Raw genomic sequence first — 21,729 nt, 5'->3', positions numbered from 1 at the left:
TGTGTGTATATGACAAGATATGCTTTAGTAAATAAGGAATCATCAAGAAGTAAATCAGACAAGAAGTAAGTCAGACAGAAGCACAAAATCATCCATTAAATAACTCCTAACAGGTGCATATTATGGGTGGAAGGGAGCAAGGGCAAATATGCCTATGATGACTCTACGTAAACATACAACCACCAACTTGGGAAGGAGAGTTCAGGAGTATGGATGCTCAGTGCTTTGGCCTCCCTCCTGGAAGAGCCTTTGGTAAGATGACTGCAGTCACAAATTTACATTATGGTTTTAGGACACGTGTTAGTACATTTCAAGAAACCAGAACCACAGAGGGATGTGGCTCAACTAATTTAGTCTTTAGTGATAGAGGCAATACTTCAGTAAGAGGTAGATTGGTCCCTGGCATGTTTTAAAGTAAGTGTATTTCATTGCTCCTAAAATGCACAGTTTCTTCATATTTTAACATCTCTAAATTGGGACTGTGTTTTATAATCAATGGGGTCTTATAATTGCCTTCCACGAAGTTGTTGTCATGGCATGATTGCATGTACACAAACTTGGTCATAGCTGTTCACACTGCTGTCACTTTAACTGAGCTTTGTTTATAGTTAGCATTAAATTTAATTGGCATTTTTATATGTCTTTAAAAGATTATACTGACTTGACATCAAAACAAAAAATCATTGTACAAATAGAAAGGTATGGAAATGGAGTTGCAGGATAAATTTTAAGTTAGTGGAACAAATATTTACCTTTGGAGAAATGACCATAATTCCTTATTTTGTTGTGAAGCAACAATCAATTTTTAAATGAGATTTAAACAGAAAGTAGAGGAATTTGAGTTGCATGTTGTTACAATGATACAGGCAAAGGACTGTCCACCTCATGCCAAGCAATACAACTGAGAGCAGGTGGAAATGCCAAATACCTCAGAAGAGATGCAAGAAATGTCCAAGCAATGATAATCCAATACGGCCAAATCATGTATAGTGCAGGATGATCGTTAAACATAATTGGCAGCACTTTTTTTTCCATAAAATAGTTGTGCACTCACAATTGAGATCATACACAAAGCAGGGAAATACTATAGTTAGATTTGACTTCAGTACCCTCTCCATGGTTCTCCCCTTCTTCAGGTACCTCAATACACTCCCAGCTGTTCCTGCACATTAGTATTACCCCTCTGGGAGATACTAATATTTGAAACATAATATCTAATTATGAAATAAGTTATGGACACAGCTGGCTAAAGCTATAAACTGTTTTGCATTATTCCTTGAAACAATCTAGAATACATGGAAAATCATAGGTTCAAATATATTTGATTCCCTTATTGGTGGTTCTAAGCAGAGTGCCAATTCAACCAAACATGATGAATTCTTCCCTTTTGTATGTTTGGCTTCTTTGACTTGAATTTATGATTTTCTAAAAGCTTGGAAGTTATTAATGTTTAGCACAGTATTTAAGAAAGACAAAGTTTGGGCATAATCAAAGAAAAACTTAACTGCCTCTCTATTCCTTTTTAGTACCAGTCTCTTTATATCTGTTTTCTTTAGCATATAGAACATTTTTCCCTTTATCCCTACTAAGGACTACCTACAACCCTGCCAACAAAAAGTAGAAACACAACAGATGATCATTATAATGGTGAACTTTCAATAACCCAGAAAGCATGACAAAAAAAAAAAAATCCCTCCCCCCAAATATGACTGAAGACATTGAAATTAAAAAGTAACCAGACTGAATTAAGTACAAACTTCCCTCTCTAACATTGGAAACCCTTTAAATACCCATATAAATTCCCAGCTTGCATTTTACTCTTACTTCTGCTACTTCCCTACACTCCCATCAAACTAGACCATTGTTCTGCCAACAAGACTTGCACCTTCCCATGTCCATGCTGTGCCCTCTGTCTAGAATGCCCTTTCTTCAAGTCCAACTCAACCCTCCAGAAATCCTACCCATCCTTCAAAATCCATTCATTCAATATATATTAAGCACAATCTAAGTGTAGCACACTAAGGATTAAAAAAAAAGTAATTTGGAAGGTTCCTGCCCTGAGGAGCCACCAGTATGACTTATATTAAATGCTACATCATCCACAAAGCCCTTTTGGATCCACTCAACCACTTGTGATCTCTTCTTCCTTTAACTCCTCTTCTCTAGTATTATTTCAATTTAACAATCTCTTACTGATCTCCTATTCTATACCAGAGATAATACTGGGCACTTGCACATGCATTTACATCATTTAGTCCATATAACAGCCTAACTAAATAGTGTTACCACAGACCCACTGGTCATATGAAAAAAACTGATGCTCATAAATTCACATTCATGGCAAGTGTCCTATTAGGGACCAGAAGCAGGTTCTACTGACTTTTGTATCTGGCGCTATTTCCATCAGTATTTCAGCAGCATTCACTTGATCTTATTATTTGCATAGTCATCTTACCTTCTCTATTACAATGACATCTTAAAACAAGAATTGAATCTTACTCATTCTAATGTGTAACTTGACCCTATATGAAATAGCTGACTTACAGTAGGCGCTCAAAATGTGTTTACAAGGAAAATTGTGTCCCAGGTATTCTGGTGAATGCCAATGATGGTTCATAATGATGCAAAGATGAGGGTCTTAGGCCAACTGATCTCCTTGACACTGTGAGAAGTGGGGACGAACCAAACCCTTATCAGAAGTTGGAATGAGAGGAAAGATGAGGGTTGTGAAGAATCTCAGAGTGTATGTGGGAAAAGCTTTGGTTCACAAAAGGGAAAATATGTTGACCTGATTAAGACTGGAAGGTCTAAAGTAAGTAACATACTAGAAAAAGTATTAAAAGAAAAAAATGTGAACAAGAGAAGAAAGTTTGTGAGAATTCAGACTGGCTTCATCAAGCTCTGTTCACAGATGCTGAGTGAAATGTAGATCCTGGGGACCAAAGAAAGGCTAGTTGAATAAATTCCAAAGTCTGAATCCAGGGACACCAAATTAGTCAAGAGCTAAGGGTTTTTTAAGCCTTGACTAGGATTTGAGACCCAGAAAGAAAAACAATCCTCCTTCTCTAGGAACTTAAGTAGCTGAGAGACATCTTAAGTTACTCCGAGAGCTCAACTTGAGTCAGGAGGTAGAAGAAGCTACACAGTGAGAAAGAGCTACAGGCTCATGGTTGAAAGCAAATGTAGACTAGGGAGAGACTGACAGGATTTTAGAGCTGGAAGGAACCATAACTGCTATCTAATCAAACCTACTCTTATGATAGACACAAAAACGAGAAAGTTGAGTCTATTTAAAGGTTTACACTTATGCTAAACTAAGTAAGTAACATGAGCTTGCCCACTTATAACTGACCTCATCTAAATATAGCTGTGCTCCCACATTCCATCACCAGGCAGTGAAAGCCATATGCACCCAGAAGAAATGCATATATGCCTTGCCTGAAATGTGATGGATACTGGGATCAGAGGATCACGAGAGAGAAAAGAACTACTGGAGAGCTCACAAAGTCCAGGAGTATAGTTCTGGAGGCAGACGCTTTCCATTTTTGATCCCCTGGAAAGTGAAAGTAGAACACTTTCCAAGGGAAGTGGGATGGAGAGCCATCCAAAGGAGCTCTCTGTTGGGACTTCCCTGGTGGTCCAGTGGCTAAGACTCCGTGCTTCCACTGCAGGGAGTGTGGGTTCGATCCCTGATTGGGGAATTAAGATCCCACATGCCATGTGGTGTGACCAAAAAAAAAAAGGAGCTCTCTATTTATGGGGGTCTCATGTTTATCACACTCCCAGATTGCTGCTTCCCAGTGTATACTAATTTCCTACGGCTGCTGTAAAAAATTACCACAAACTTAAAATAACAGAAACTTATTCTTTGCTTAAAATAACAGAAACTCATTCTCTCATAGTTCTAGAGGCCAGAAGTCTAAAATCGGTAGCATTGGGACAAAATCAAGATGTAGCAGGATCCCCTCCCTCTGGCAGGGTCACACTCCCTCCAGAGGCTCTAGGGGAGAATTTGTTCCTTGCCTCTACCAGCTTCTGGGAGCTGCCGGCATTCCTTGGTTTGTGGCTGCATCACTCAAAACTCTGCCTCAGTCTTCACATTGCCTTCGTGTGCATGTGTATGTGTGTGTGTGTGTCTAATCTCCCTCTGCCTTTCTCTTATAAGGATACATGTGATTGCATTTAATCACCTCGTCTCAAGATAATTAATCACATCTGCAAAGACCCTTACTTTAAATAATTTAACATTACAGATTTCAGGAGTCAGGCCCTGATATCTTCTCTGAGGGACATTCTTCAGTCTACTACACCATGTTAACAAAAGTTACTCCCACTGTTAACATAAAAATATTTTCAAATAAAGAAACTGATGGTCTCATATGAAGCCACACTAAAGACTCCAACCTGTTTCTAATTCTCCTATGCCCCTTTGTTACTTGCACATTTCTTTGTAAGAATTAATTATAAGTTCATCTAAGGAAGCATGTTAGGCAGTATAAACATTCAAAAAATCTAATAAAATTACCTAGGTATTCATTCCAGACTTCTTTTAGCAGCTGATTTTTAAATCCATCTTAAGATGGTTCTGGAGATTGCACAACCCTTCTGTTGTCCTCCAATAACCCTTCTACTCTAGAAAATGGCCCTGATTAGTTTTCCTCTTCTTCTGCTTCCCCATACCACCATACAGAAAAGATCAAGTTATATTTTACTTCACAAATAGTTAAAATTTATATATTGTTTGCATGTTGTTTGTTTCATTCATTACCTCAGTAAATAACTTCCTACCATGATCCAGACACTGTGCTAATCCTTGCAGATACAAAGATGAAAGGCGGGCTGGTGTCCCCAATGAATGTAGCAGATATGGAGAATTGCCAACACAGTAAACACGATGAATGCCAGAATGAAAGTAAATACAGGTACCAGGGGAAGCTCAGCAATGGAGCAACACATTGCAGAAAGACCTCAGGTTCTTGAAACAGAAAGAACTGGATTCAAATCCCAGCTTACCACTTACTGCCTTATTCTGGGACCTTAGGCAAATTACTTAAGCTCTTTGAGCCTCACTTTTCTTACCTGTAAGATGGAAACAAAGACTACTCACTTTAAACAACTATCATGAGAACTAAATAGTATAATATATATAAGGCAAGGTGCAAGGAGCATCTAAGTGGCCTGAGGGAACTGGGGAAGCTTGACAGAGACATAAGGCTTAAACTGAAACTCAACATGCATGTAAAGGTTTGTCGGGCCAGTTCAGGCAAAGACTAAAATCTCAAGGTAATTAGAAGGAAGGTTACAAGGTGAGGCTGGAGAGGCGGGCAGGAATCAGTCATGAGGTTTACAAAGGGCCACTGGAGACCTTCTAAGGGGGAAGTGACATGCTCAGATTTATGCAGACGTGTCAAGGATGGTTTGTGGTACACACAAAAATGAGAGTTGGGGAGATCAGTTACAATTTGGTGTAATAATCCTGGCAAAAGTTCATAAAGGCTTGAAGTTGGGCAGTGACACGGAAGAGGATAAGAGAGGAGGAATATTAAAGACACTTTGGAGGTAGAATTTACTATTTAGTGGGGGATTGTCCGTGACAGGTAACAGAGAGTAAGGAGATCAGGATGGCTCCAAGATTCTCAAGTGACATCTGCATATCTGTGTTTTTCTATGTTTTCTTTCTAATAAAATCAAACGAAATCTTTCTTTTTGAATCAAAGAAGAAATTCAAACTGAGATATAAATACAAAAGTATGTTGAACATACTTTTCAGCTTTCAAGTGGTTTTGACAGCATGAAGCCACTATAAATGTATTTTTAAATCCCATTAAGCTTTCTTTTCAGAAATTAATTATTCTGATGGTTTTCTTTTTTTTCCTTATTAGTCATCAATTTTATACACATCAGTGTATACATGTCAATCCCAATCGCCCAATTCAGCACACCACCTCCACCACCCCCCGCCGTGTTCCCCCCTTGGTGTCCATACGTTTGTTCTCTGCATCTGTGTCTCTATTTCTGCCCTGCAAACCGGTTCATCTGATGGAATTCTTCAGTTAAAGCATTCTCTTCACCAATGGGAATTATAGAGTGCTGAGAGGCTGTAGATGCCAAATGTAAATACAATATTAAAGGTAGAATTTTAGAGCTCACCCTAGTAATCATGACCAACATCCCATGGATGGCAGATAAACTGTAACTTTAAAAGTTAGCTTCAGCAGCTAAATCAAGTTACATTGTAGGTTACATTATCAAACATCCACTGGCTAATTTACTCCTGAACTAAATTGATTACCATTACATCTGGCAAGGATTATGGATTATTTTTGCTTTCCCAGTAATTTTACTTTTCTTGCCCTGATTAACATTCATTCAGTATTCAGTAAATGTGTATTGGGTTGCTATTACATGCAACCCCACAAGAAGCCACAGAATTATATAGAAGAACACAATTTGGTGCCAAGGTAGAGGTGAAATACAGCATGTTCTGTACAAGGCAGAATGCACTAGGCACCACGTAAGTGCCGTAAACAAGGCTCTGAGAGTTCAAAGGAGAGTTACACTTTCAGGGCAAATAACTGAAGGCAGAGACGAAGGGAGAAAAACTCTCAGGCAGAGAGAACCACAGAAACAAAAAGGCAGAAGGTAATAAGCCCAAGGCTTCTCCCCTATTCTTTCAGTTCCTCCAATAGAGCTTGCTCCTTCCCACTGAGGCTACTTTGCCTAAAATGCCTTCCTTCCTTCCTTTCTCCTTCTGCTGATCTCATTTCAAATGTTACTTCCTCTAGGAAGCCTTCTCTGACAACTTTAGGTAGAATTTAAAGTTTCCTTTTTAACTCACAAGGCCCCTCCAAACACATTTTAAATGCAAGTATAAGGTATTATTTGAGAATGACTGCCTGATTTTAAGTCCCTCACTTTTGCCACATGACATCCAAAGGACTTTGGGCAAATTACTCAATCTTTCTGTGCTTTGATTTCCTCATGTATGAAATGGAGATACCTATATTATTGGTTAGGATTACATGGGCTAAATTATGTCAAGGGCTTAGCACCAAATCTACAAAGGTCAATGCTCAATAAGTGCTTTATCACATACTTACAACTGTCTCTGACACTAGATTGTAAACCTCTGATGGGTAGGGATATATCCTATTTGTCTTTGTAGTTCCAGACTCTTGCACAGCACTTGGAAAATGCTGAAAAAATTAAAATTTTCAGCGACCAATACCTGATTCTGGGAGTGTCTCAAGAAGATGTTGAGGAGAAAATATCAAATAAGCAGATAGTGATTCAGAATTAGCACTCAAAAGAAAATCATCTACATTGATGTGTAGATTTGAGTTATGTACACAGTAGTGATATCAAGAGGTGGAATACAAAGACGGAAAGAAAAAGAGAGAATAGAAATCTCTTGCATTCCTATACACCAATGATGAAAAATCTGAAACAGAAATTGTGGAAACACTCCCATTTACCATTGCAACAAAAAGAATAAAATATCTAGGAATAAACCTACCTAGGGAGACAAAAGACCTGTATGCAGAAAACTATAAGACACTGATGAAAGAAATTAAAGATGATACCAACAGGTGGAGAGATATACCATGTTCTTGGATTGGAAGAATCAATATTGTGAAAATGACTATACTACCCAAAGCAATCTACAGATTCAATGCAATCCCTATCAAATTACCAATGGCATTTTTTACGGAACTAGAACAAATCATCTTAAAATTTGTATGGAGACACAAAAGACCCCGAATAGCCAAAGCAGTCTTGAGGGAAAAAAACAGAGCTGGAGGAATCAGGCTCCCTGACTTCAGACTATACTACAAAGCTACAGTAATCAAGACAATATGGTACTGGCACAAAAAGAGAAACATAGATCAGTGGAACAGGATAGAAAGCCTAGAGATAAACCCACGCACCTATGGTCAACTAATCTATGACAAAGGAGGCAAAGATATACAATGGAGAAAAGACAGTCTCTTCAATAAGTGGTGCTGGGAAAACTGGACAGCTACATGTAAAAGAATGAAATTAGAACACTCCCTAACACCATACACAAAAATAAACTCAAAATGGATTCGAGACCTAAACGTAAGACCGGACACTATAAAACTCTTAGAGGAAAACATAGGAAGAACACTCTTTGACATCAATCACAGCAAGATCTTTTTTGATCCACCTCCTAGAGTAATGGAAATAAAAACAAAAATAAACAAATGGGACCTAATGAAACTTCAAAGCTTTTGCACAGCAAAGGAAACCATAAACAAGACGAAAAGACAACCCTCAGAATGGGAGAAAATATTTGCAAACGAATCAACGGACAAAGGATTAATCTCCAAAATATATAAACAGCTCATTCAGCTCAATATTAAAGAAACAAACAACCCAATCCAAAAATGGGCAGAAGACCTAAACAGACATTTCTCCAAAGAAGACATACAGATGGCCAAGAAGCACATGAAAAGATGCTCAACATCACTAATTATTAGAGAAATGCAAATCAAAACTACAATGAGGTATCACCTCACACCAGTTAGAATGGGCATCATCAGAAAATCTACAAACAACAAATGCTGGAGAGGGTGTGGAGAAAAGGGGACCTTCTTGCACTGTTGGTGGGAATGTAAATTGATACAGCCACTATGGAGAACAGTATGGAGGTTCCTTAAAAAACTAAAAATAGATTTACCATATGATCCAGCAATCCCACTACTGGGCATATACCCAGAGAAAACCATAATTCAAAAAGACACATGCACCCCAATGCTCACTGCAGCACTATTTACAATAGCCAGGTCATGGAAGCAACCTAAATGCCCTTCGACAGACGAATGGATAAAGAAGATGTGGTACATATATACAATGGAATATTACTCAGCCATAAAAAGGAACAAAATTGAGTCATTTGCTGAGATGTGGATAGATCTAGAGACTGTCATACAGAGTGAAGTAAGTCAGAAAGAGCAAAACAAATATCGTATATTAACGCATGTATGTGGAACCTAGAAAAATGGTACAGATGAGCCGGTTTGCAGGGCAGAAGTTGAGACACAGATGTAGAGAACAGACATATGGACACCAAGGGGGGAAAACTGCAGTGGGGTGGGGATGGTGGTGTGCTGAATTGGGCGATTGGGATTGACATGTATTCACTGGTGTGTATAAAATTGATGACTAACAAGAACCTGCAGTACAAAACAAACAAACAAACAAACAAAACAACTAATACTAAACTTTCATTGGGTTATTTGTATGGAAATATATTAATATAAATGTTTCAAACATTACATGAAATTTCTAAAAATCTTATATGTTCTGGTATAATGTTATAAGTCATAATTCTAGTTATTACTTTAAAATGTATATCTCAGAAATAAAAAAAGATAAAAAAAAAAAAGAAAAAGAAAAAGAGAAAATAGAGCCTAGAATAATCTCACGTTTTCCAGTTTGGAGAAGAAAGAAAAAACAGGGATGGTGCAAGAAGGGAACTGACTAGGGAAAGAGGAAAACCATAGGACAGCCTTGTTCATGGAAACCAAGTTGAAAAAGAGATTCAAATGAAAGCAATTATCTCAACAGTGGGGAAGAGGAAAAGGAAGGCAAAAAAAAAAAAAAGGATTTCATGAATAGAGGTCACTGATAATATGAAAGTAGTAGTTTTAGTAGACAAGTGAAGGTGGGAAGAGGAATATAGGATGATAAGAAGTGAGAGTGAGAGAAAGCAATGAATACAAAATTCTACTCTTGAAAAAACGTTGGTGGTGACGGAAAAGAGATTTATGGGATGGCAGCTCAAGGGATAACAACTCAAAAGGTCAAAGGAAGGATTTCCTGGTGGTGAAGGTGGAGGTGGTGATAATGGTGAGTGTGAGATAGGAAAGGCTTTAGCCGGTTTCCAAGATCAGAAGAAGAAACCAGTGAGGAGGGAAAGGCTCCGGACAGAGAGGAAGAGGGAATGGATGAGGAGGTCAGGTCCTAGGCTAACTTGAGATTAAAAGGAGACTCCTCTTGCCCTGAAAAAGGACAGCGTGGGTAAGTGGCCATTCAGAGACCATTATGACAAGAGACCCCAGAAGCCAAAGCCCCTGGATTACTAGATCAGCTCTTCCTGGTGCTGGCCCAACAGAACTGTAGCTGGACCTCAGAGACTAAACAAGAATTCCCACATCCACTGCAGGACACCTGGTTTTGAAGATATCGGCAATTGTGAATGGTAGTAAGGAAGCAAATTTACTTTTGCAGACCTGGCAGTGATTTGGAACTTTGAAAGTTCCTCAAATCACGTAATACCACAGACTACCCCCATACCACTCAGCAGCAAGAAGCTTAAAAATATGGGAAAGAAAACAATTTATAATGTATTGCTTTAAAATGCTTTTCTGATGAAAGCATAGTGATAGGTATACAGGATCCTAATTAGTATAAATTTGGTATACCCTAATTTATTTTAGTAGAGGGCGAGCGAGAGGACTACTATTGTCCTATTGTCTTAAGACCATGTGACAGTAATACAGTTCATATTAACTTACTATTACAGCAGGTGTTTGGCAAGAAAGTTAAGCAAAATACTTGTACAATATTTTTTTAACTTGTCCTCATTAGTTCTGTGAGTAAAAATGCTCAGGCACATTCTGAATTCTAATAGACAAAATAGATAATCTTTGTAAAAATGTGAGAAGGCTCTTTTTATTTCTGAATGGAAAATAAGTGAAATCATCAACATTTTGTCACTTACTCTGCTTGAGATGCGTCGAATGGGTTACTTCCTACATCTCCTGGCTGCCTACATAGATACAACTGAAAAGGCACCGCACCCCCTTCAGTCTACCCTTTCTGTGTCCCAATTATTTCCTGGTTCACATTATGGAAAATGTGATAAACATTTTATTGACTCTGGACATCACTTACCCAATACCCAAACCACTTTGGGATTTGGCAAACAGAAGAAGGAAAAGGAAAAAGGAGAATTTAAAGGAGAGAAGATATTGAGGCAAGTAAACTAAAGCCCACTGAAGCTCTTCGGCATTCCTTTCCCTCTCAATGCCAACAAGTCTTGTTCTAGATTATGAAAGTTAAACCTCTAAAATGTCAACACTTTTATTTAAAGAATCTGGGAGAGATTCCATGGACCTCCTGAATTCAGATGGAGATGGGGACATAATACATATATCTTACAACACTAGTTACCTTACTGTGGTTACTTAAAACCAATTAGAAGTGCTTCCCTATGTCCCATGCTGAATGATATCATAGATTTGTGTCTGTTGTCATGTTCCTGCAACATTCTCAGAGATGCATCTATAATTTGGCTTAAGGTCTGCTGCTGGGAGATGAAGGAGACTACATTTGTCCTAATTTGTAGCAAATCTTCAACCATTCATTTTGCAGCTCTCTGACCTCCTCACTCCTAATTCAGGTCTTGTCTTCCCAATTCTATTTAAGAAAGAGGTTGTGTAAACATATTAGTCTCACCATGAATTGTGTCTCTAGGACCTAGAAAGGTGTACAATAGCGTAAGTGATGATAGCCAAGTCTGTAATTAAAGTGTTTGAGGTTACAGCTAGGTTTATGGGGTCAGTTGCTCAAACAGGGAAGTGCAGAGGGCGTGATAAGAAGGATGTTCATAGGTCTCAGGAGAAGGGGGAACTTTTGAAGTTTTTAACTTAAATTTTTAATAGGGAAGGATACAAAGACAGCTGAAATACAAGGATGTTAAAATAGAGGACCAATCTTGACTCAACTTCCCACAGCTCGCAGCCCAATAACAGAAATTATATTAAGACAATGCATAGTACATACAAGGCCTGAAGTTTACAAAAACAAATTAAGTGGTACAATTTAAAGTCTCCTGAGGCCCCGAGTTATCATTGATTCAAATACACAAAAATTATTGATCTGTAGAATAATTTCTCAGGGAGCCATAGAGTTCATAATGAAAGCTGTGTAGGCCAAGAAATACAACAGTAAACTATCAGAAAGAGAACATAGTAACCACTGTATCTTTACACTTCCTGTGTGCATTAAAGTTACGCTTTTTAAAGTCCATTTGGCTGTTTTCAGCTTAAAAAAGGAGACGCATTTTGCAGGTTATAAAATACAACAACACTTAGCTTTAGATAAAATCTGTAGCACAGGAGGAAATAGAAGCCTTGAATTTTATCACCTCTTTGAAGAAATCTTTACAAATAAATTTAATGGGTAAACTTTAATCTCAGACATATGTGCAGTAAAAATATGTTTAAAAGTGCCATTTTTAAAAGAATCACATTTCTCCTGCATGCTATCCAGGGATATGGCTGACTAACTGTCCACATGTAGTACCAAGGTAATGGTTGGTGGGAGCAGTCTCTCATACTCAAACTCTGTAACTCTGTGCACTAACAAAACAGCCAGCCCCCGTGATTTGTCACATCAAATATGAGAAGGCGCCTCCATGTGACTTGAAAATCAATGATGTTTTAGAAAAATCCTCAACCCAAAACAAGAAAAAGAAACATGTGAAGATAAGAACATCAATTAGAATGTGAGCTGTTTTGTTTATTTTCCAAGAGAAAGTGATACTTTTTGTTGTAATCTAACATGTGTAGATAAATGGTTACGCTTTTTGGGTCACAGGCCCATTTAACAGTATGCTGAAAGTTTTGGATACCAGAAAAAGGTATATAGACACAAAGTTATGCCACTTTAAATTCCCTGGCTCCAAGTCAAGACATTTTGATTTAGATGTCTGAGAAGAATCCTTCTGAAGCTAGCAACACTAATATTCTCAGTTACAAAATTAGACCAGAATGAGTTCTGTGGGAAGCCTGCATTGGCCAACAAATGGAAAAATAATGGGCTTGTCCTGAAAGAGAAAAGGAAAAGAGGAGATTACATCTAAATTTTATTAATATTTTAGCTCAGACTTAAATTCAATATTTAAAATGGTGACTCTCTGGAATTAATATAGGACCCAGACCACTGCAACTTGAATATAATACCAATGCATCAATGCCATTTCTTAGAGAGAAAATTCTATTTTCTTAATGGAAACAGAAAGGTTGTAGTTGAAGTTTGTTAATGAAGCTAGCAAATGTTACTGCTGAATGACACAGAAAAAACCATCCATGCTGTTTAGAAGTTGACCACATATCTTGAGGTTTGAATGTTTGCAACCTGCTAAGAAAATGCAATGTAGCAAGTCAAAACCAATAACCCAGCAACTGCAAATTACTGTTCAAAAGTGGATTCCAGGGACTTCCCTGGTGGCGCAGTGGTTGAGAGTCTGCCTGCCAATGCAGGGGACGCGGGTTCGAGCCCTGGTCTGGGAAGATCCCACATGCCGCGGAACAACTGGGCCCGTGAGCCACAACTACTGAGCCTGCGCGTCTGGAGCCTGTGCTCCGCAACAAGAGAGGCCGCGATAGTGAAGAGGCCCGCGCATCGCGATGAAGAGTGGCCCCCACTCGGCGCAACTAGAGAAGGCCGTCGCACGGAAACGAAGACCCAACACAGCCAAAAAGAAAGAAAGAAAGAAAGAAGCTTTCATTTAAAAAAAAAAAAAAAAAGTGGATTCCAAAATCTTTGCTCATATAGTTAGTGGGCTCTTTATGAATTAATTAACTTAAAAAATCTTTATTAAGTGCTAAATTATCTAGCACACTATGTTAAACAATGCGGTGATACAAAAGAGTATAGTTCACTGTGGAAGATTATGCTCCAAATGAAAAAAAGAAAGCTCAGCATTTGAAACTTACCACAAGAAGAGAGGTAGGGAGGGTAGGATGAAATTCCAAAAAGAAATATGGAAAAATCATTTACTACATTTATCTCTACCACATTGTATAGCAACTTCTATATAGTTACCTCTACAGCCACTGCTGATTTCTGTCTTTGTGTATGTGCAGCATCGAGTCACATCCAGAAGATACCCAAGCACCACTAGAATAAAGAAACCTGCTACCGCCCTGGGAGGAAAAGGGTGGGTGATGGTTATCACTCTTTGTTGGGGGTATTAAAGGCTCTGTGCAGACAAGATAAAGTCAGTCTTGCTTGCTGTCCATCTTTCTGGTGACTAGTTCTGAAATATAATAGTCTACTGAAACATACTAAGCCCCACTAACCCAGGATTCAGTCCTTGGATCTTCATGGGAATGAATGCTTGAAGACAGAGGGAACATCATCATCATCTAAGAAGTCCCAGGCTGGAGACTAAAAGACCCAAGAGTACAAGTGGGATTCTCACACATCTTCCTTTCAATGGTTAGGACTTTGGAAAAGTGAGAATATTAAGGAAGTGAACTTACTAGGAAGAGGTGTTTAGCAAACAGGATGTCATTTTCTGTTTGATGACTTTATGTAGTACAATGATGGACTTTGGGTAGGGCTGGAGTACCTCTCATGAGGACATGGAAGAAAGTCTTGGAGACTATTAGGTGGTCTTTAAATTGAATATGGAAGAAAAAAAGAAAGCAATATTCATGCAAAATCATGAAACCAGTTGCCAGAAATGTCTGCAGTCTTGTCACGGGAAAATGAAGAATAGTTCAGGAGGAGCCATGAGACTCCTATAAGAAAACAATAGGGAAAAGTTCCCAAAATGATACTCTCAAGGGTCTCATAGTTGTATGGGACCAGAACAGAGCATGGGAATTGGAGAGTAAGATGGTAAATACAGTCTCATAATAATTCCTGGGAGTTGGTAGCATTCCAAAGAAATATCTGTAAGGAAGGGTGCTAAAGAAATATCACTTATCATCTGTGTGAAAATCCATGAACCTAGGCGGTAAGGGTGATGAAAAAGCATTTGAATGAGGATTAAGTGAGAGGAAAAGATATCATCTTGTTGATGAAACCCATATTAACAGACTATCTGGCCAAATGGAAGAAATGGATGATGTGTTCCTAATTTAGTTTACAGTGCTGGCACAGAGGTACAAAAGAGTTGTGATGGGAAACTTCAACTACCCAAACATTTGATTGGAGACTCTAAACTGAAAACAGAATGTCTGACAAGTTACTGCCTGTACTGGACAGCAACTTTATTTTTCTATAAAGAGAAGCAGTAACCAGGGGAATTGCTACTTGAATCTTATTCTAAACAACCAAGATATCAGCTAGTGAAGTAAAATAAAGAAAGTTGGGTGAAAGCAATGATGTCATTGTATCACAAGTAAAGCCCTCTTAACCATCCTTCACTCACCCAAGGCTTTTCACTCTCTTCATAAAACACACTTGCTGATTCACAGAATCCCAGGGCTCAGGTTTGATAGACTACCCTCTAGTACCTCCACTTCACCTGCCAAGCTGTGTGCTTATCAAACATCTGTTGTGTTTCCTTCCAAACCTATTCATGCCAGTTGTACTGGCTATTGTGGACAAGTAATTTAAATTAAATATTATACAAACTGACTAAATATTAGTACAAAAAGAAAAGAATTGTTGTTAACTAAGTTAAATGTTTGGGAAAGTTTTGATAGAGTTCTAATGAGAATTGTTGTTAAATTAGGTGTAAAGCAATTCAACAGTAAACATTGTTTGAAAACCTAAAAACCACAAAAAATGGACCTAGATGGATTTTGTAATCAGATTTCTTTACAAGATCTTGCCCAACTCAAAGGAACTCAAAATTGAAAATTATAAAAATTATAAATGATACAAAAATTATAGATGATAAAAAATTATGGATGATACAAAAAAAGACTTTTGCCCTATGTCAAAGATTGGTGAATGAATATATTTGTTTCATTAATATATTTTAAGTTAAAATACAATATTCAAAGTACATGTATCTTGTTACAATTTTCTATTTTAACTGTTTTTGATAATAGTTCCACTCCATTCCAACAGCAACAGATAAAAGGCATTCTTGATAGCCAGGTAGAGGGTGGTTGAAAATATGATGATAAAATCTGGACTTCTGTAAGGCAGACTTCAAAAGGCTCAAAAGAAACAGAACCAAGACTTTGGGGTAAGAGACTCTGAAAGAGGGTTGAGTGGCACCTACGTGTCCACATAGTCTGTAATTCTGTCTATACAATCACAGATAGTGATTCCACCAAGGGAAATGATGGGAGTTCCTACATAGTTCTATCATGTCCTGTGATTTCGACAGCCTAAGATAAAAAAATAGATAGATTGAGACCTATAATTTATAAGAACAACAAAAAGGGTTCTTTTAGTTATGTTAGGAACAAAAGGAATATCAGGAAGAGATAAGCCCGATGTCTGGCACCAAGGCCGTGATGTTGCTGGAATAACAAAGAGAAACAACTGCTCCACTATTATTTTTGTCCTAGTCTTCTCTTCCAAGAAGAATGATTTTGGGACTTAAAATAGTAGACTAAATATGGTAAGAGAAAAAGAAAGCCCAAGATTGTTAAAGAGATTTAAAGTGAGCAGTGGAACACTATAAAATAACTACAATCCAGTGTACTGAGAAAATTCACAATTAAGATTGCTAAACTGTTGGAACTTCCCTGGCGGCCCAGTGGTTAAGATTCTGTCCTTCCACTGCAGGGGGCATGGGTTCGATGAAGATCCTGCATGCTAAGTGGTGCGGCCAAAAACAAAAACAAACAAAAAACGATTGCTAAACTGTTGCAGACCAGTAGAGGTGCTGGAAGAGTTGAATGGATAAATGTAGATCTGATTCTCAAAAAATGAAAAGAGGAAGAATGAATGCAGACTTTGCAATCTACAGGATTTTGAGCTTAATTTTAAAACCAGGAAAGCTAATAGAGTCAATATTAATGGGATAGTTTGAAATTTCAAAATTAAAAAATAGATCATAGGGCTTCCCTGGTGGCGCAGTGGTTGAGAGTCTGCCTGCCAATGCAGGGGACACGGGTTCGAGCCCTGGTCTGGGAAGATCCCACATGCCACGGAGCAACTGGACCCGTGAGCCATAATTACTGAGCCTGCGCGTCTGGAGCCTGTGCTCCGCCACAAGAGAGACCGCGATAGTGAGAGGCCCGCGCACCGCGATGAAGAGTGGCCCCCGCTTGCCACAACTAGAGAAAGCCCTCGCACAGAAACGAAGACCCAACACAGCCATAAATAAATAAATTTTTAAAAAAATGCAAACCTTTAAAAAAAAAAAAAATCATAAATAGTATCTGTTTCAAACTAAAAGCAACTATCAAATTTATTGGGGAAATAATAGAAGCACTTCTTTTAAAAAGCAGGATCAAAAACAGAATGACTGCTATGGGGGAGGGGGGCGCATTCTCTCCATTCTTCATATTTTTATGAAAGGGAATCTGGTACAACAGAAAGGAGAAATTGCCTAAAGATGAGTTTAGAGTCCAAGACAAAGAAATGCATTCTTTCTCCTGCCCTGCTTTCTATTGGAGCAACTGACATGCAGTCAAAACTTTTGAGATCTTTGTAAAAATGCGGCAGCTCTCGGAATTAAATGAGTTTAAGAAAATTTATACAGGCAAAATGCATTAGTAATAGCAAATGATGCTATGAAGTTAGGTGCTGTAGTAAAAAGAGGTCTGGCTTTAGATACAGAAGGACAAATACTGTATGATTCCACTTCAGTGAGGTACCTAGAATAGGCAATTCACAGACAGAAAGTAGAATAAAGGTTATTATTTAATGGGCACAGAGTTTGCATTGGGAATGATGAAAAAGTTTTGTGTATGCAGACAGAGGTGATAGTTACACAACATTGTGAATGTACTTAACGCCACTGAATTGTACACTTACAAATGTTTACAATGATAAGTACTGTATTATGTATACTTTACCAAAATAAAAAAATAAAAGATGTCTGGCTTTGACCAGACAGACCTGGCTTTGAATCCTAGGTTCTTACAGATTGAGAGCTCCCTTCTTTTTGTTTTTTTTCTTATCAAAGTATAATTGATTTACAATATTATATGTTTCAGGTGTACAACATAGTGATTCAATATTTTTATATATTATACTCCATTTAAAGTTATTAAAAAATAATGAATAGGACTTCCCTGGTGGCGCAGTGGTTAAGAATCCGCCTGCCAATGCCGGGGACACAGGTTCGAGCCCTGGTCTGGGAAGATCCCACATGCTGCGGAGCAACTAAGTGTGTGCCACAACTACTGATCCTGCACTCTACATCCCGTGAGCCACAACTACGGAGCCTGTGTGCCACAACTACTGAAGCCCGTGTGCCTAGAGTCTGTGCTCCACAACAAGAGAAACCACCGCAATGAGAAGCCCATGCACCGCAACGAAGAGTAGCCCCCGCTTGCCACAACTAGAGAAAGCCCGCGCGCAGCAACGAAGACCCAACACAGCCAGAATTAAATAAATAAATTTATTTTTAAAAAAATAATGAATATATTTCTTTGTGCTATAATATATCCCTTCTTATATACACAGGAGCCTGACTGCTGACCAAAGGCCAAAGACCAAGGAGAACTGGCTGGGGCTGGGCAGAGGAGGTGGCAGAGGGCCTGATCCAGGAGCTAAGTGTGAGCCAAGAGGCAGAGGGTGGAAACTAGGAAGAATTCAGTTCTAGCACAATTCACTAACAAAATAATAATCCAAATACGCATAGATTGGCTTTAGGAGATAATGAGTTTCCTGTTACTGGAGGTATTGAAAGCTCCTCACCGCCTTATAAGGGCATTCAAGCATAAGATGACCTTTAATAACTGTTAAATTCCCTTCCAAAGGGGTAAGCAGGTGATGTTTATTCCTTTACCATAATCTCCTTAAACTATGGGACATATACAGTGATGCCTCCAAATAATGGTGAAGTGGAAAAATAATGGGGATGGAAAAAGAGCTCTCAAATTATTTGGTTATTCAACCTACTCCTGGATAAGTACAGTCAAGATATTCAAGAATATGCAGCAAGAAGAAAATATCCTTAAAAATAAGAATTGCCAAATACAATAATCACTATTAAATATGCCTATGGAATTTTTTTTCAAGAGATCCTTAGGTATACACGGTGCTTAGAAAGGTGCTTAGAATGGTGCTTAGAATTCAGATACATTTCTGTCTGAAAGAGGTCTGGAGATTCAGTTAACTCCAGTTAAAAGCAATTATTTATTCATTTATTCATTTCATTCAATAAATAAGTTTTGAGGACAGATACCATGGAATACAAAGGGGGTAGGAAAATGCATAAGTAAAATTTCTCCTCCCAAGAGCTCGGATTACTTACTGCCGGAAATTCAGTGTGGGTGATACATTGTGCATCTATTATGCCTTTTGTTTTGTTTTGTTTAATTAATTTATTTATTTATCTTTGGCTGTGTTGGGTCTTCGTTTCTGTGCGAGGGCTTTCTCTAGTTGTGGCAAGCGGGGTCCACTCTTCATCGCGGTGCGTGGGCCTCTCACTATCGCGGCCTCTCTTGTTGCGGAGCACAGGCTCCAGACGCGCAGGCTCAGTAATTGTGGCTCACGGGCCCAGCCGCTCCGCGGCATGTGGGATCTTCCCAGACCAGGGCTCGAACCCGTGTCCCCTGCATTGGCAGGCAGTCTCTAATCCACTGCGCCACCAGGGAAGTCAATGCCTTTTGTTTTAAAGCTATAATTGAAAATTTTTTTCACACTCTTTGACACCCAAGAAGTACTTCTAAGAGAATAATCAGAGATGCACATAAATATTAATGCATTAGGATGCTCACTAAAAATTTATTTTTAATAATAAAAATTTGAAAATGACATGTCCCACAAGAGGAGAATGGTTAAATAAATTATAGGCTATAATTTACAGAAGCTGATATCATCCACAGCCAATAAAACATGCTTTAAAAGAACATCTGGTGATAGGAGAATTGTTTGTGGCATAATGTGGAGTAGCAGTATACAGACTTGCATGCGAAATATGATCCACAGAGACGGCACACCACACTTCTCTCTCAAAATGAAGCAGTTATTAATTTTGTGATAATGCTGTCCTTCAGAGTAACTATGAAAACTGAACTAGGATGATGCTAAGGGGCATGAATTGCACCTATTCAAGTGTAAAATCACAAGTTAGAATTTAAGTCTCAGTTCGTAATCTGGAAATTGGGGATGATAATATTTGTAGGAAATTATGTATAACTGAGTTTGGGTCCCTGCTCTTACACAGACCAGCCATATATACGGCTCTAGCACCACCAGGCAGACAGCACCATCACCATCACTACTGCCATCATCATTATTGAGTGGAGGCCAAAAAAGAAGCAATAAAGAGATAATTCAATGGAGTGTTTATTTAAAGCAACTCAATCACGACAATGATTTTTTTTTTTGTAATTTATTTTATTTTTGGCTGCATTGGGTCTTCGTTGCTGTGCGCGGGCTTTCTCTAGTTGCGGCGAGTGGGGGCTACTCTTCATTGCGGTGCGCGGGCTTCTCACTGCAGTGGCTTCTCTTGTTGCAGAGCGTGGGCTCTAGGCGCGCGGGCTTCAGTAGTTGTGGCACACGGACTCAGTAGTTGTGGCTTGCGGGCTCTAGAGTGCAGGCTCAGTAGTTGTGGCGCACGGGCTTAGTTGCTCTGCGGCATGTGGGATCTTCCTGCACCAGGGCTCGAACCCGTGTCCCCTGCATTGGCAGGCAGATTCTTAACCACTGCGCCACCAGGGAAGTCCCCAAGAGAATGATTTTTTTATCTGCTTTATCTCCAAAATAGTTGTTTAAAATCAAGGGTTATAGGGGAGTGATCAAGGTTACCAGTGAAGAGGAATCTTCATTAATTTAGAAGTTGATGGTCTCATGATTGACCACCTATTAGCTTGATGATGAACAAGGAATCTGAGCCTGTTGGTGAAAAGGTGCACAATTTTTTTTTCAGGTCATCCAGCACTGTTTAGCCTTGTAAGATGAAATTTGCAAAAGATAACTGAATAATAAGAAAGAGTAATGTAATTTATTCCCCACTGTAATTTACTCCACATTCTTAAGAAGGCAGGCCATGGACACACTGCCTTTTCACTCCATCATTCTCCTGATATGTACTAGGGGCCATTAACCTAGGTAAGAAGATGAATTACTAGAGATGATTATGCATGCCTTCAGCAGCCCATGAAATGTACCCGAGAACAATAAAGATATCTGATGACCTGTCAGGGAGATGCTTATGGAAATGAGAACATCATGATTACACTTCTGCTTGTTCATCTAAAGGCTATCATGATATATAGATGGAAAAATTTCACTTGCTCAGTAGCATCACAAATAAGAAGCTGGTTTCAGATTAGGATATGCTAGAAAGGAAAATTATGACCGAATTCCTAGTTCAGCAGTAAAAGAGGACAATAATGGACATATATCAGCATCCAAGCTTATTTCCGTGGAAAACAATAATTTCATTAGATGACAGTTCTTACTGCTCTTCTGAAATTATAGTATTTGGCACTAAAAATTATTTGTAATCTCGGAAGTAAAATATATTTAAATATATGTATCATCAGCATCTTTCTGCTCTTAAATAATAGATGATATTTCTGACTGGAATTCAACAACCTTCAAGGTATCCATGAGAATTAAGACAAAAAGAGGATGAGGCAACTGATATCAAGCCATAAAAAGCAAACTCCTTTTGGGAGCAGGAACTCAATTAGGTTATTCTGAAGCCCAGCCTCTTCCTCTCATGGCAATACAGTGACACTGTTAAGAGCAGGGCCTTGGCTTCAGAGGGAATTCCATCCACTAAATAACACACATGGGGCCTTAACCACAGACATAATCTCCCTGGGCCTCCGTCTTACCATCTGCAAAATAAGCGTGATAATAGTACCTTTCTCAGAA

General features: G+C 38.6%; 1 protein-coding gene across 1 annotated transcript in view; it reads right to left on the bottom strand.

Annotated features, from left to right (window-relative positions):
* NIBAN1 (niban apoptosis regulator 1) overlaps window positions 1–21,729 on the bottom strand; it is a 158,238-nt gene that overhangs the window by 118,241 nt on the left and 18,268 nt on the right. The gene's annotated exons all lie outside the window — the stretch shown is intronic.

The sequence above is a fragment of the Eubalaena glacialis genome, chromosome 3 (genome assembly GCF_028564815.1).
Source record: "Eubalaena glacialis isolate mEubGla1 chromosome 3, mEubGla1.1.hap2.+ XY, whole genome shotgun sequence".
NCBI classification, from domain to species: Eukaryota; Metazoa; Chordata; class Mammalia; order Artiodactyla; family Balaenidae; genus Eubalaena; species Eubalaena glacialis.
Note: the sequence above shows the minus strand (reverse complement) of the source record. Positions and strands in the feature narration are given on the sequence as shown.